General features: G+C 36.6%; 1 protein-coding gene and 1 long non-coding RNA gene across 3 annotated transcripts in view; one reads left to right on the top strand and one right to left on the bottom strand.

Moving 5' to 3' along the window:
* The window catches only part of LOC116419037 (zinc finger protein 420-like), a 21,186-nt gene extending 15,376 nt beyond the window's left edge, over window positions 1–5,810 (bottom strand). Inside the window, exon 1 of the mRNA XM_031950963.1 lies at window positions 5,089–5,810. The gene's annotated coding sequence lies outside the window, so the exon portion shown is untranslated. The remainder of the gene's footprint in view (window positions 1–5,088) is intronic.
* On the top strand, window positions 5,132–14,499 carry LOC116421433. Of its 2 annotated transcripts, XR_004231789.1 has the most exons (4): window positions 5,138–5,217; window positions 11,104–11,208; window positions 14,011–14,145; window positions 14,388–14,499. It is a non-coding gene; the product is annotated as an uncharacterized LOC116421433 (long non-coding RNA). The 2 variants fall into 2 exon arrangements; XR_004231790.1 differs by lacking the exon at window positions 11,104–11,208 and having other exon boundaries at window positions 5,132–5,217.

Below are 14,499 nucleotides of genomic sequence, written 5' to 3'. Positions count from 1 at the left end.
GGCCAGAAACTGGAAACTGAGTGGATGCCCATCAGTTGGAGAATGGCTGAATAAATTGTGGTATATGAATGTTATGGAATATTACTGTTCTGTAAGAAATGACCAGCAGGATGATTTCAGAAAGGCCAGGAGAGACTTAAATAAACTGATGCTGAGTGAAATAAGCAGGACCAGGAGATCATTATATACTTCAACAATACTATATGATGATCAATTCTGACAGTCATGGTCCTCTTCGACGTTGAGATGAACCAAATCAGTTCCAATAGAACAGTAATGAATTGGACCAGCTACACCCAGTAAAAGAACTCTGGGAGATGACTATGAACCACTAAATAGAATTCCTAATCCCTTTATTTTCGTCCATCTGCATTTTTGATTTCCTTTACAGGTTAATTGTACACTATTTCAAAGTCCGATTCTTTTTGTACAGCAAAATAACTGTATGGACATGTATCATATATTGTACTTAACTTATACTTTAACATATTTAACACATATTGGTCAACCTGGCATCTGGTAGAGAGGGTGGGGAGAAGGAAAGGAAAAATTGGAACGAATGGTTTTGCAATTGTCAATGCTGAAAAATTACCCATGCATATAACTTGTAAATAAAAAGCTATTAAAAAAAAACAAAAAACAAAAAACTTGAGTTTCCTAAAAAACATTGTTAAATGAATTTTGGCTTGGGATTAGGGCAGATTTTCCAACAATTTCTGAAATGGTCCTAAACATTTTGTATCCATGTATTTAAGTAAGGAGGTGTTTTCAGACTGACAATTATAAAATCAAAATATGGATCAACTCTGAAAAAATACTGAGAATGTTTTGTGTCAAGATTAAATTCTTTATGTAAAAATAAATAAGCATAACCATTTCATTAAATGTATGGGAATTTGCTTTTGTCTTTAATAAATAGTAAAATTACATGTATACCAAAGAATTTGTTTTTTTGTCTTTTGGGTTTTTTTGGCTGAGGCAATTGGAGTTAAGTGACTTGCCCCAGGGTTACACAGCTTGGAAGTGGTTTTTTTTTTTTTTTTAATAGCCTTTTATTTACAGGATATATACATGGGTAACTTTACAGCATTAACAGTTGCCAAACCTCTTGTTCCAATTTTTCATCTCTTACCCCCCCACCCCTCCCCTAGATGTCAGGATGACCAGTAAATATTAAATACATTAAAATATAAATTAGATACACAATAAGTATACATGACCAAAACGTTATTTTGCTGTACAAAAAGAATCAGACTCTGAAATATTGTACAATTAACAGCTTGGAAGTGTTAAGTAACTGAGGTCACATTTGAACTCAGGTCCTCCTCACTTCAGGGCTGGTGTTCTAATCCACTGTACCACCTAGCTGTCCCACAAAGAAATGTTTTAAAATAAATTTCTTAATGATTTATTATCAATAAATATCTGATTTGTATACCTATTTTACATACCTACATACCCAGGGTTGTGTAAAAATTTCTCAGGCGAAAAGGGGTTGCTATTAGAAAAAGTTTAAGAAGCCCTCAACTAGTAAACAGACATCCTCATGTTCCTTTTTATTTTCCTGTGTCCTTTCATGTATCATGAAGTAGGAAGAAGAAAAATGATGTGTAAAGCCCTTTCAAGAATATTTTTCCCTATTCTTCAGTTTTCCTGCCTGCTAGGTCTTTATCTGTTTTTGTTTCTTTTATTTCAGCAGAAATCCTGGTCCATGCTTCTTTTGTAGGTACTTTAAAACATAAAAAATTATATTCCATTGTTTTTATAACAATTATGTCAAGCCCATCTAACATGATACAACCATCTTGAAAAGATACCTTTTTCCCTTTTTAGCCAAGCATTTTAAAGATAATGTACTGAATATGTGACATTTTAAGGATTTTTTCAAAGGTAAGTACTTTGGAATTTAACCAAAAATGTTAATTCTACTGTATGAGACCCAAAGACTAAATACTGATTATACCCGACTCTTTATAGCTTTAGCCTCTTTTTTACCGTCAAAACCCTTTATAGGTGGTTTATACCTTATTCCTACTTTCTTACTGCTTATCTCTTGCTAACCCCAAATAATCTGATTTTACCCAATATTTCCTCTAATTCTTAAAGACAAGGGCAGATAATCATGTTCTATGAGCGACAGTCTACAAAGAAATGTGCATGTGTGTTGCAGTTAACATATGAGCTCCTGGAAGCCACCAGTTCACTCTCTTGAACTTATTTTTTATAATTTCCCTCACACCTAAGAAAATAACTAATACAGCAGCAATGAAAATTTACAGCAGTTAACCAGAAACATATTGAATGAGAATCTGACTTCTATAAGACTAGTAGAAGGGAGAAGGACTTGAATTCAATGAGAAAGAGAAGGAAATCATGGAGGTATTTAGAAAGGGTGAGGAGGATTAGAAAGAATAAGTGGAAACAAATAAGAGTTGAGCAAACTGAGTGGATTAAAAAGTTTTAAGTATAAATTTCCAGAAGCACTTTTAAGACAGAGATGTCAAAGTCTTGGCAACTGGCCCAAGCAACCCCAAAAATTCACCAAACCAGAATAAAATGTAACAGGGAAATAAATGAAAATACAACATAGATGCTGATTTGTGATTTTCTAGGTCTGCAGGTTTCTGTGGCCTGAAGAATCTCCTATTGAAGTATGATACCACTGTTGTTTTTAAAAAGACAATGCTAAAAACTTCAGCCCTTATAGAAAATAGGAGAAATTGTGCAATAACTTGCATAGAGGATGCCGTATTTGCATTTCTTTCCCAGTCTGTCTCTTATCTCTGGTGATTCCCTAACCAGAGATACCAGGGCAACTTTTTGGCAGTTGAGATAGAAACTTCAGTGTACTTACCATTATATTACCAGCTTCTGGCCTATATTTTTACCCTGAAATCATTCTCCATGTTTTTCAAAATTGATGACGATCATTCATTTTATTTTTTTACCTTTTATTTCATTGACCTTAGATTTGCCACTTTTATTCCACATTAATTACAAGAAGAGGATGTTCCCCCAAATGATATTTATGTTATAATGACTGACTGAAAAACTGAAATATTTACTCTAGAAAAGATTTAGAAGAAACACAATTGCTATCTTCAGTAGCAATGACTCATGGGCTGTCATGTTAAAAAGAATATAAATTTATTCTACGTGGTAAGAATCATGGGTAGAAGTTTCAGAGACAAGATTTGGCTTATTTCTCTTTTTTAAAATAAATGTTTATTTATGTCTTTTGTTTTCACAGCAGCTACATTTCCCATTGTATCCCTACCTACTTCCTCTCAGAGAGCCATCTCTTATAATAAAGTAATTAGAAAGTAGGAAAGTTTAGAAAAACTAACCAACACAGGAAAAAGTTTGACATGATATGCAATATTCCACATCCCTGCTCCTGCACACCTACAAAGCAAAGCTTCTCATAGCTTTTCTTTGATGAGAAAGGTGCTCATTATGTTTTGTTGTGGTGGTTGTTTACCTTGTGATCATCACGTAAATTGTTTTCAGATTCTGTTATTTCCCATTGTATCCTACAATACTTCCTCTAAACAGAATAACTCTTATAATAGGAGAATTAGTTGCTGTGAATATAGTGCCTTGTAAAAACCAACTCAGAGCACAGGATAGAAAGTTTGACCTGATAGTGCAATAGTCCACATCCTGCTTCCTGTCTAACCTACAAAGCAGCTTCTGCTTTCTCTTCGATAGAAGTCTAATTTTTGTTGGTGTTGCTTACCTTGATCATCACGTAAATTGTTTCAGATATCTGCTTATTCACTTTCAAGACCATTGTAATAACTAAGAATAATCAAAAGTTGTAGAATGACTTTGATATGCTGATATATAGATGTTGCTTCTTAATAATGACCACTATATGGCATGTAGATTGTGGATAGACAAGTGACTGTCAAAGTCCAATCACATGTCCAACTGATCCATAATTAATCTTTGCTCTCTCAAGCTTCTCATCTATCAATGAGAGCATCACCTTCCTGAATGCCATTTGGAAAGACTATAATCGTATAACTATTTGAAACAGGTCTTAATATCTTATAAATTTAGTTCAATAAAGCTATTAGTATCATGCTATGAAATTGTGGATGAAAACTTACAGGTCAAATGCAATATTAGTTACAATCATTCTAGAGCTCAGACAATGCTCTTACTGATATATTTGGAAAGATCTATTCAGCATAACTGGAAAGATCTCATCTTCCATTAGAGTTACCGTTCTATGGAAGGTAGAAATTCGAGTATAATTTGGATTCAATATTGACAGACTTTATGATAACTGGCTCAAACTGAATGATGTCACTTCTAACGTTTGTAAGAAATTATTATTTGAACCTCTTCACATTAGAATTCATATAACCTCTTAAGCTTTGTTATCCACTAACGACAAACCAGCCTCCATTCCAGGCTCACCACCGTCATCAGTCTCCTGCCTCATCAGAAAAGGTCAGGATGGACCTGAACTGACGGCAGCGTTCATCCCTTTTCTGCCTCCAACCAGGAGGCACTTTTATGTCTCTCTTGTACCCTCCCCCTCCTTTTTCCTTCCTTTCCTCCTTCTGTTCCCTCCTCCTCTCCTCCCCTGCTTCTGCCCTCCCTTTTCTCCCCCCTTTCCTCCTCCTCCTCCCCGCTCTTTCCCCCCTCCTTTCTTCGCTCTCCCTCTTCTTCCCCTCCCCCTCTCCCTTTCTCCCTTCCATTCTCCCCTTTACTCTCCCTGCCCTCTCCCGTTTTCCCCCTCCTCGTGCTCCCCTCCCCCCCCTCAGCTCCTTAGCCCAGGACCCCTTTCCCACCAGGCTGACCACCTCCCTCCACTCTCCCCTGCTAACAACAGGGGCTAGAGAACCACCGTCATCGGGGTAGCGGGGAGAACAGGGAGCAGGGGACAGAAACTGCCCCGGGTGTCGAAAGACCTGGTTGTGAATGCTGCTACGCCACCGATGAGCTGGGTGATGCTGGGCAGATCGCCTCTCCTCTCAGGGCCTCGCTTTCTCCATCTCTCGGTTGTGCACCTGTCCAGGATCTGCAGCCCCTGCTTCACACGCACACACACACACACACGCACACGCTTATTACCTCAGGCCCAGGATGGCGCAGAGATGTAAACCGTGGGTGCAGGCGGAAACGACTGCGCAGAGAGATGCTCTCTGAAGGATGAGTCCCGGATTTCTTCCGGCAGCTTTCCAGCCTCACCGGAGACAGCAGGTCAGACTCGAAAGGGATTCTGGGAAATGAGGCTAGCTCGAGGCCGCACGGCCCTGTGCGGTCTGGGAAATGTAGGCGCAGATCCCACCTGCATCCCCTCGAAGCTCGGCCCAGGATGGGGGAGGGGAAATGGGAAGGGGGCCGCAGGTGTCATCTTGCCTCTCCCCCAAGAGCCTGAGACTCAGACAGGTAAAAACCTGTGCGAGACCGCTGGGAAGATGAAGCCCGAGCGTCCGTCTCTCTTCCGAAGTAGGGACGCCGAGGAGTTCGCGTGGCCCCGGGGCGAGTGGCGTAGCCCGAAAAAGGTCTGGCCCGGGAGAAAACGCCGAGGCGTGCCCCTGGGGGCTGTGCCTGGGAGCCTGGGGGGGGGGGGGGGCGCTCTGAGCAGCCCGGTACCCCGCTGCACAGGGATAAAGCCGGGGGAGGGGAGCAAGGAGGAGGGGGCGTGGAAAGAACCTCCGCAAACCCAAAGGGAACGCGGCCAACCTGTCAGACCAAACGCCTCCTCCCGCTTCTGGGAAGAGGCAGGATGTGGAATGTGACGTCAGATTTACACACACACCTTTGTTTTATGGAATTCTTTTCCATGATTTTTATTATAAGGGATGGCTCTCTAGGAAGAAATAAAAGTAGAAATACATGATTTTTTTTTTTTTTAAAGAAAGCAATATTTTTTAAAATTGGGCATTGCTAATTTTGGGGGAAAAATCTTATTTGCGTGACTAAATATTGTTTGGGAAGAAACTTGAGAAGGTCACAAGAGAAAGGACATGGACCAAATCCAGTCGCTAGTCTTTGCAAGCATTCTTGCACAGCAGCCGCAAAACCTCAGGGTCAGACTGAGTTTGAGACTAAATTCTAGTGTCACCATTTGGTGTATCATCAGCTTCCTCTGTTTCTTTACATTCAGTCCTAGACCACTGTTGTAGCATGTTACTGGCATGTTTTATCCAAGACAAAAATGATTCAGGGACATAGTTGTTCTCCTGGGAAGTTTCTTATTTTGAGCTTTAAGAAATAATTCATTTAAACCCCCTGCTCCATTTCCATGGGAATTAATCAACTTGATAGAATCATATTGTATGGAATAGAGAGAGAAAAGGTGAAGAATTTACAGGAATGTATGAATTCTTTTTCTGTATTTTATTTTACTATTTCTGCGTTTCCCCTGTGACCTGTATAATATGTACAGGCTCATATCTACTTGAGCCTTGGCCAGCTAGAAACATATTTACTTAACCTGAGCTGATGACATTTATTGGTATTTGACATTTATCAATATTTAGTCTATTAGCTGGACCACTGTCTGCTTGATTAAGCCTGAAAGACTGATTTTATTTCCTAGAAATCAGGAGATTTCAGGGAAACAGAAACCTTCCATTCCAATCTCCCCAAATAGCAACAACCAATTAGATGCCTCCCCCTCCCCTTCTCAATGCTCTCTTACTTGTGATGTAAGTTCTTGTATAAAAGCTATGTATCTTTGCTACTTCTTTAGCCCTCCTACCGCGAGCTTTCTCTTTCTTATCTCGCGATGGGACGGCTCATCCTCTGGAGGTTTTCAATAAACAACTTTTCTCCTTTCTACTGAGTGATCTCTGAGTAATCATTTTGGGTAAGGGTCTCTGAATCCCTCACAATATCAAATACATCATATAAGATCCCAGATCTGTGAGCAAGAGATTCTAAGTTCACTTGTTTAATTATAGGAAGTTAACTAAAGGCATTTCATGCTTGTTTAGCCTTGTCATGGTAACCCACCCCAGCATGGCAGAGGTGATAACTACATGGAAAGTCCCCCCAAATTTTTATACTTCCAGACCAATTACTTGTCCAACAGGAGCAAACATTTTATGACCACTTAAGTTACTGACTATGATAGCTTGTACCATATTTCCTCCTGCCCAAACCAAGGAGAAGCCTGTCCATTGTATGTGAAGATATTCCTTGCTTCACCAAACTTGTGACCTGACTGACATATTATTTTTTCTAGTTTATGTATCAAATGTCAATCAATGGAATTTACTTTATTTGGTATAGCTATTCTTGAATGACTGGACATCTAGTTCTATAAAAATAGGGCTGTCAAAGGATGAGGGAATCTCAGATCATGAGGAAGACCTGGGATCCAGTTCATTGAAGGGAACCATGGACTTTTTAATTAAGTGCCACTAGCTCAGTCTTGCTTATTGTAGATGGGATAATTTTAATCCCCACAGAGATATGTACTGGGAAGAGGTTTACAAATGAGATATTGAATGGCACTTAGCACAGTGACTGGCATGCTATATAAATTTCCTTTCCTTCCCTTCATTATCTCTACTTTTACCAATATCTTTAATTACTCATAATTCCTAAGATGTCCATTTTTAGTCAATTATGGTGTTTTTGGGTAGCCCTCAGCATCAGTTCGTGTAAGTCTCTCCAGGCCTTTCTGAAATCATACTGTTGGTCATTTCTTACCAAACAATAATATTCCATATTATTCATATACCACAATTTATTCAGCCATTCTCCAATTGATGGGCATCTACTCAGTTTCCATTTTCTGGCCACTACAAAGAGGTTGCCACAAACATTTGTGCACATACAGGTCCCTTTCCTTTCTTAATGATCTCTTTGGGATATAAGCCCAGTAGTTACACTGCTGGATCAAAGGGTATGCACAGTTTGATAACTTTTTGAGCATAATTCCAAATTGCTCTCCAGAATGGTAAGATGTATTCACAATTCCACCAACAATGTATTAGTGTCCCTGTTTTCCCACATCCCCTCCAAAATTCTGCATTATCTTTCCCTGTCATTCTAGCCAGTCTGACAGGTGTGTAGTGGTATCTCAGTTGTCTTAATTTGCATTTCTCTGATTAATAATGACTTGAAGCATCTTTTCATATGGCTAGAAATAGTTTCAATTTCTTCGTCTAAGAGTTGTCTGTTCATATCCTTTGACCATTTATTTATCAATTGGAGCATGGCTTGATTTCTTATAAATTAGGGTCAATTCTCTAGGTATTTTGGAAATGAGTCCTTTATCAGAACTTTTAACTGTAAAAATATTTTTCCAGTTTATTGCTTCCCTTCTAATCTTGTCTGCATTAGTTTTGTTTGTACAAAAACTTTTCAGTTTGATATAATCAAAATTTTCTATTTTGTGATCAGTAATGATCTCTAGGTCTTCTTTGGTCATAAATTCCTTCCTCTTCCACAGGTCTGAGAGGTAAACTATCCTGTGTTCCTCTAATTTATTTATAATCTCATTCTTTATGTTTAGGTCATGAACCCATTTTGACCTTATCTTAGTGTACAGTGATAAGTATGGGTTGATGCCTAATTTCTGCCATATAGTTTCCAATTTTCCCAGCAAATTTTGTCAAACAGTAAGTTCTTATCCCAAAAGCTGGGGGTCTCTGGGTTTGTCAAACACTAGATTGCTATAGTTATTGACTGTTTTGTCCTTTGAACCTAATTTATTCCATTGATCAACTAATCTATTTCTTAGCCAATACCAAATGAATTTGGTAACTGCTCTTCTATAATTTTAGATCTGGTACAGCTAAACCACCTTCATTTGATTTTTTTTTTCATTAATTCCCTTGAAATTCTTGACCTTTTGTTTTTCCATATGAACTTTGTTGTTATTTTTTCTAGGTCCAAAATAGTTTTTTGGAAGTCTGATTGGTATAGTGCTAAACAAATAGATTAGGTAGTATTGTCATCTTTATTATATTTACTTGCCCTATCTAAGAGCATTTAATATTTTTCTAGTTGGTTAGATCAGACTTAATTTGTGTGAAAAGCGTTTTGTAGTTTTGCTCATAAAGTTTCTGATTTTCCCTTGGCAGATAGATTCCTAAGTATTTTATACTATCAGTAGTTACTTTAAATGGAATTTCTCTTTGTAACTCTGACTGTTGGATTTTGTTAGTGATATATAAGAATGCTGATGATTTATGTGGGTTTATTTTGTATCCTGCAACTTTGCTAAAGTTGTAGATTATTTCTAATAACTTTTTAGTAGAATATCTGGGGTTCTCTAAGTATACCATCATATCATCAGCAAAGATTGATAATTTGGTTTCCTCATTGCCTATTCTAATTCCTTTAATCTCTTTTTCAGCTCTTATTGCCAAAGCTAGCATTTCTAATACAATATTGAATAGTAACGGTGATAGTAGGCAACCTTGTTTCACTCCTGATCTTACTGGGAATGACTGCAATTTTTCCCCATTACATATGATGCTTACTGATGGTTTAAAATAGATGCTGCTGATTATTTTATGGAAAAGTCCATTTATTCCTATACTCTCAAGTGTTTTTAATAGGAATGGATGTTGGATTTTGTCAAATGCTTTTTCTGGATCTATTGAGATGATCATATGGTTTTTGTAATTTGGTTATTAATATGGCCAATTATACTGATAGTTTTCCTAATATTGAACCAGCCCTGCATTCCTGGTATAAATCCTACTTGATCATAGTGTATTATCCTGGGGATGATTAGGAGTTATTTTCTTTAGTATTTTTGTGCCTCTTTTACCAAACTGTTAATTATTTTTTCATAATTTTCTTGCATAGCTCTCATTTATTTAGATTATCTCTGCCACTATAATTTGATTTGATTTTCTAAATCATTTTTGCTTTTTAAAAATGTCTTTAGCTCTTCTAAGAATTCTTATTGTACTTATATTCAACCTGCCATTTTTCTGTGAAGCTTTGCTTGTATATGTTTTCAAGTCATTATCTTTTTTTGAGTTTGTATCTTGAGTGTTTCTGTCGCCATAGTAGTTTTTTATGGTCAAGTTCATTTTTGTTGTTATTTCCACATTTTTTTTAGCTTACTTCTTGACTTTGGGCTTTATGTTATAGTTAGGCTCTGCTCATTTCTAGGGGAATGACTGTTATGAACATCTGTTTTTTTATGTTCTTTTGTTGCTTTCATAGTTCAGTGAGGGGGTAGAACAGGTATAAGTTTTTAATGCTGTCTAAATTGTGATCTGGCAATAGATTTAGTCATTGTCCTCCTATATTGTGCTCTGCTCTTTAACCAGATAAGGCCCTTGCCCCATTATGACCATGAGTGTTTCTATCTTCTCCATAATAACCTAGAAAAACACCCTATAAAAATGACAATTCTACCTAAATTAGTCAACTTATTTAGTGCCATACAAATCAAACTGCCAAGAAATTACTTTACCGGACTAGAAAAAATAATAATAAAGTCCATCTGGAAGAACAAAAGGTCAAGAATTTCAAGGGAATTAATAAAGTAAGCTAGAAAAATACATGTTAAATATGTTAAAGTATAAATTAAATACAATATAAGTATACATGTCCAAACAGTTATTTTGCTGTCTTTTTCCCTTTTTTTAAATTTCTTTGGGATATAAGCCCAGTAGTAACACTGCTGGATCAAAGGGTATGCACAGTTTGATAACTTTTTGCTGCTCATTATTTCTTACAGAACAATACTATTACATCATAATCACATGCTATAATTTATTCAGCCATTTGGCTGAATTGATGGGCAATTCTCTCAATTTCTAATTCTTTGTCCTGAGAAAAAAGAGCTGCTATAAATATTTTTGTACATTTAGCTCCTTTTCCTTTTATCCTTTTTAAAAAATATATCTCTTGGGATATTATTAGGTATTATTAGGTCAAAGGATATGCATGATTTTATAGTCCTTTGAGCATAGTTCATATCTTTTGAACATTTATTAGTTGAGGAATGGATCTTTATATATATATAAATTTGATTCAGTTCCTTATACATTTGAGAAAATTGTGGAAACGTGCTTCAAATTCTTTTCACAAGAACTTACTATTTCTAACTGGATTTCCCCTCCCCCATGTGTGCTCTCTCCTTTCATTGCCTCTCTTCAAAAGGTGTTTTGTTTCTCGATTGAGAAGATGACCTGCAGGGATGCTCCCCCTTCTCTCCCCAGGTAACTGATTGAGAAGGTGACCTGCAGGGATGCTCCCCCCTCCCAGGTAACTGATTGAGAAGATGACCTTATGTTCATGAATGTGCCAGAATCCCTTTTTTGATTAACCATTGTGGTCCACAATGAATCATGTAGTCTCTATTGAAAGGGAAACTTCCTTTTAGGAAAAGAATCAGATTCTCTAGATTCAAGGCTGACTCCTTCAATTGGCAGAGTTTGAAATGTAGGAGAGAAGACACTGCTTCATCCTCTGTGATGAAAAAGGAAAACCTGAGGGGGGCTTAGCTCCCAGTAGGACAGCAACTCATGAAGACATGTATGAAGACATTTAATCCCTTGGAGAGGGTGGGGTTCAGAAAGATCTGAGGGAGTGGGAGGGGAGGTCTTACTGTGACATGATCCCAAGGGAGCACGGCACTTTGGGGTCTTTATTCTGTTTGGTCTCTTTTGATTGGCCATGACAGGTCCCCTCTTGACCTTTTCCCAAACTAGTTCTCTCTGCTCTGGGAGGACATCTGTGGAAAACAAAGGTAATCTTCAACTCTTCAATCTCTCTGGGTCTTAATCACCTGATTTATAAAATATAAATTTATATTATATATGTATTATATAAATATATAAAAATATGTTATATAACATAAAATTTATAAAATTAAGGGATTAAACTAGATGACTTCTCTGGTTCTTTTTGTCTCTGCATATGTGATTCTATAATCCTGTGATTTTCTGTGGTCAGAGATGGATAGAAGACTATTCTTTCTGGCAAAGAAAGACATGACATTAATCTTTTTCTTATTTGCTCTGTTCAGTCTTCTGCTAGAACCAAAAAGCCTATGTGTCCTCATATGAAGGATTTACCAAAGGTATTAATGGTCAGTCTGTTGATATTCCTCTCCAAACACATAGCTATGTGTCAGTTTTAAAATTATTGTTACAAAGAGTTGGAAGCTATTCAAAGAGATCTTGACTTCCACCTTTGCTTTCTCGACCCAGTGATTCTAAATTTAATATTTGATTCCCATGCTTGCCTTACTTCCCTTTCAGTATCTTCTCTTTTCTCCTTACCTCCCATTCAAGAGCTTTCTCTGTCTTTTACCTCTTCCATTTATTCTTATTCCTGAGATAATAAAAATTTCTTAAAAGTTCTTATACTCTCCAGGATCTCATCCATTATTTGGTCCCACCTATGGTGACCTTCATAGTTATAAAGCAATCTCTGTAGCTTCAAAACAGTTCTTATGAGCATGATTCATAACCATATTTAGTCACAATAAAACAAGTAACTCTAGTCTCATCTCTGCATTAACTCCCACTGAGTGAATAAGAACATTTTAATGTACTACATACAGATAGTGAATCACAGAGTGAAAGTCATTCTTACTCAGTGAGAAGAGCTTTCCACAGTTCTCCAGCATCCTTATAAAGATCTCTCTGAAAAGGGTTCACTTGCTCCCACTCCTCCTGTGTAAAATTCACAGCAACATTTTTGAATGTTACTGATTCCTGAAATATAAACACATCCTGACTGAACTCTTTAATCCTGAAGAAAAAGGGGAAATTTAAAACATCTTGAGAAATAGATGGGATATACTGGGAGTGGTTCTGATAATATTAGTCTTAGAGTATCTTGGGGGAGGAAATAAAATGGAGATAAGTACATATCATTAAACTTTACTAAAAGCTATTAATTACCTAGAAAGTATTTCATCTAGAAAGTATTGAAATATATCCATTCCATAAAATATATCCAATATATCCAGCCCATTCTCTTTTTCAGGGGAGAGGGGATTTAGTATTTTTTTTTACAGTTACGTGTAATAACAATATACAGTTTTGAGCTCCAAATCCCTCTCTTTCTCCCACCCCCTGCTCAGTGAGAAGCAAGAAATTTGATATGCATTATATATGTAAGTTGTGCAAAATTAGTCACGTTATGGAAGAAAACATAGACCAAAAAATCAATAAAAAACAAAGAAAGCAAAAGAAATATGTTTTAATCTCTAGACAACATCAACTATTTATCTGGAAATAGACAGCATTTTTCATCTTACATACTTCAGATTTGTTTTGAATCACTGTTTTGTTCAGAATAGTTAATAACTAATCATTTTATAATATTGCTATTATTTTGTACACAATACATTTCACTTTGCAGCAGCTTATATAAGTCTTTCCAGATGTTTCTGAGAACATCCTGCGTATCACATCTTATAGCACAATAATATCACACAATTTGTTCAGTTATTCCCCAGTTGATGGGAACCCTTAAATTTCCAATTTTTTGCAACCAGGCAAGAACTGCTATACACATTTTTATATATAGATACTTCACATTTTTGCTTTTATCTTTTTAGAAATACATATCTAGTAGTGTTATTGCTAGGTCAAGAGGTATGAATGGTTTTATAACTCTTTGGGCATACTTTTAAATTGTTCTACAGAATGATTGAATCAGCTCACAGATCCAATAATTGTGGATTAATATTTCCTTTTCCCACATCCCCTCCAACATTTGTTATTTTCCTTTTCTGTCCTATTAGTCAATCTAATAACTAACTCAGAATTATTTTAATTTTAATTTCTTCAAACATTAGTATTTAAAGCATTTTTCATAGAGCAATAAATAGCTTTGATTACTTCATCTGAAAACTGTTCATATCTTTTGATTATCAAGAGGGAAATAGCTCTTATTTTTATGAATTTGGCTTAGTTCTTCATATGTTTCAGACATGAGGCTGTTATCAGAGAAACTTGCTTCAAAAAAATTTTTTTTTCACAATTACTATTGCTAACTGTATTTACTGGTGTAAATTAGTTTCCATATTCTAAAACCATGACTGCATTTCAGGGAAAAAAGAGGAAACCCCAATTCACCTAAAATCTGACTGCCAGGAATAAGGCTACAATCTCCTGCTTTTGTATATTCCCTTCTTGAAGAAAAACAGGATCTGAAGAATACTGTGCTGGAAAGGAAAAAAAAAAGGTAAACAAGTCTGGTGGTGGTGGTGGGGGGAGGGAGGAAAATGATGATCTGTTATATACCCAGATTCCCATGGACAGAAATCTCTATATTATCTGAAGATGATCTCTCTTTCTCTAAATAACTTAAAAGTGGGAGATCTGAGAAGGGTCTGGCATAATCTTTGTGCTCTTTCCCAAGATCAAAGATAAAGGCCACCGTTACTTGACAGTTGACTTTGTCCCTTTGCTTCTTGAATGTTACAGATTTGTGTTTCCAATTCAGAAAATACAGCCTGAATATAACAACAGAGTCTTCACGTGATCTGGGATGTAATAGTTAATTTCTGTGATTAATATATTTTTTCCTTTAATGAAA

This window comes from Sarcophilus harrisii, chromosome 2, assembly GCF_902635505.1.
Source record: "Sarcophilus harrisii chromosome 2, mSarHar1.11, whole genome shotgun sequence".
Lineage (NCBI taxonomy): Eukaryota > Metazoa > Chordata > Mammalia > Dasyuromorphia > Dasyuridae > Sarcophilus > Sarcophilus harrisii.
The sequence above is the reverse complement of the archived record's forward strand: the minus strand, read 5'-3'. Positions and strand labels throughout refer to the sequence as shown.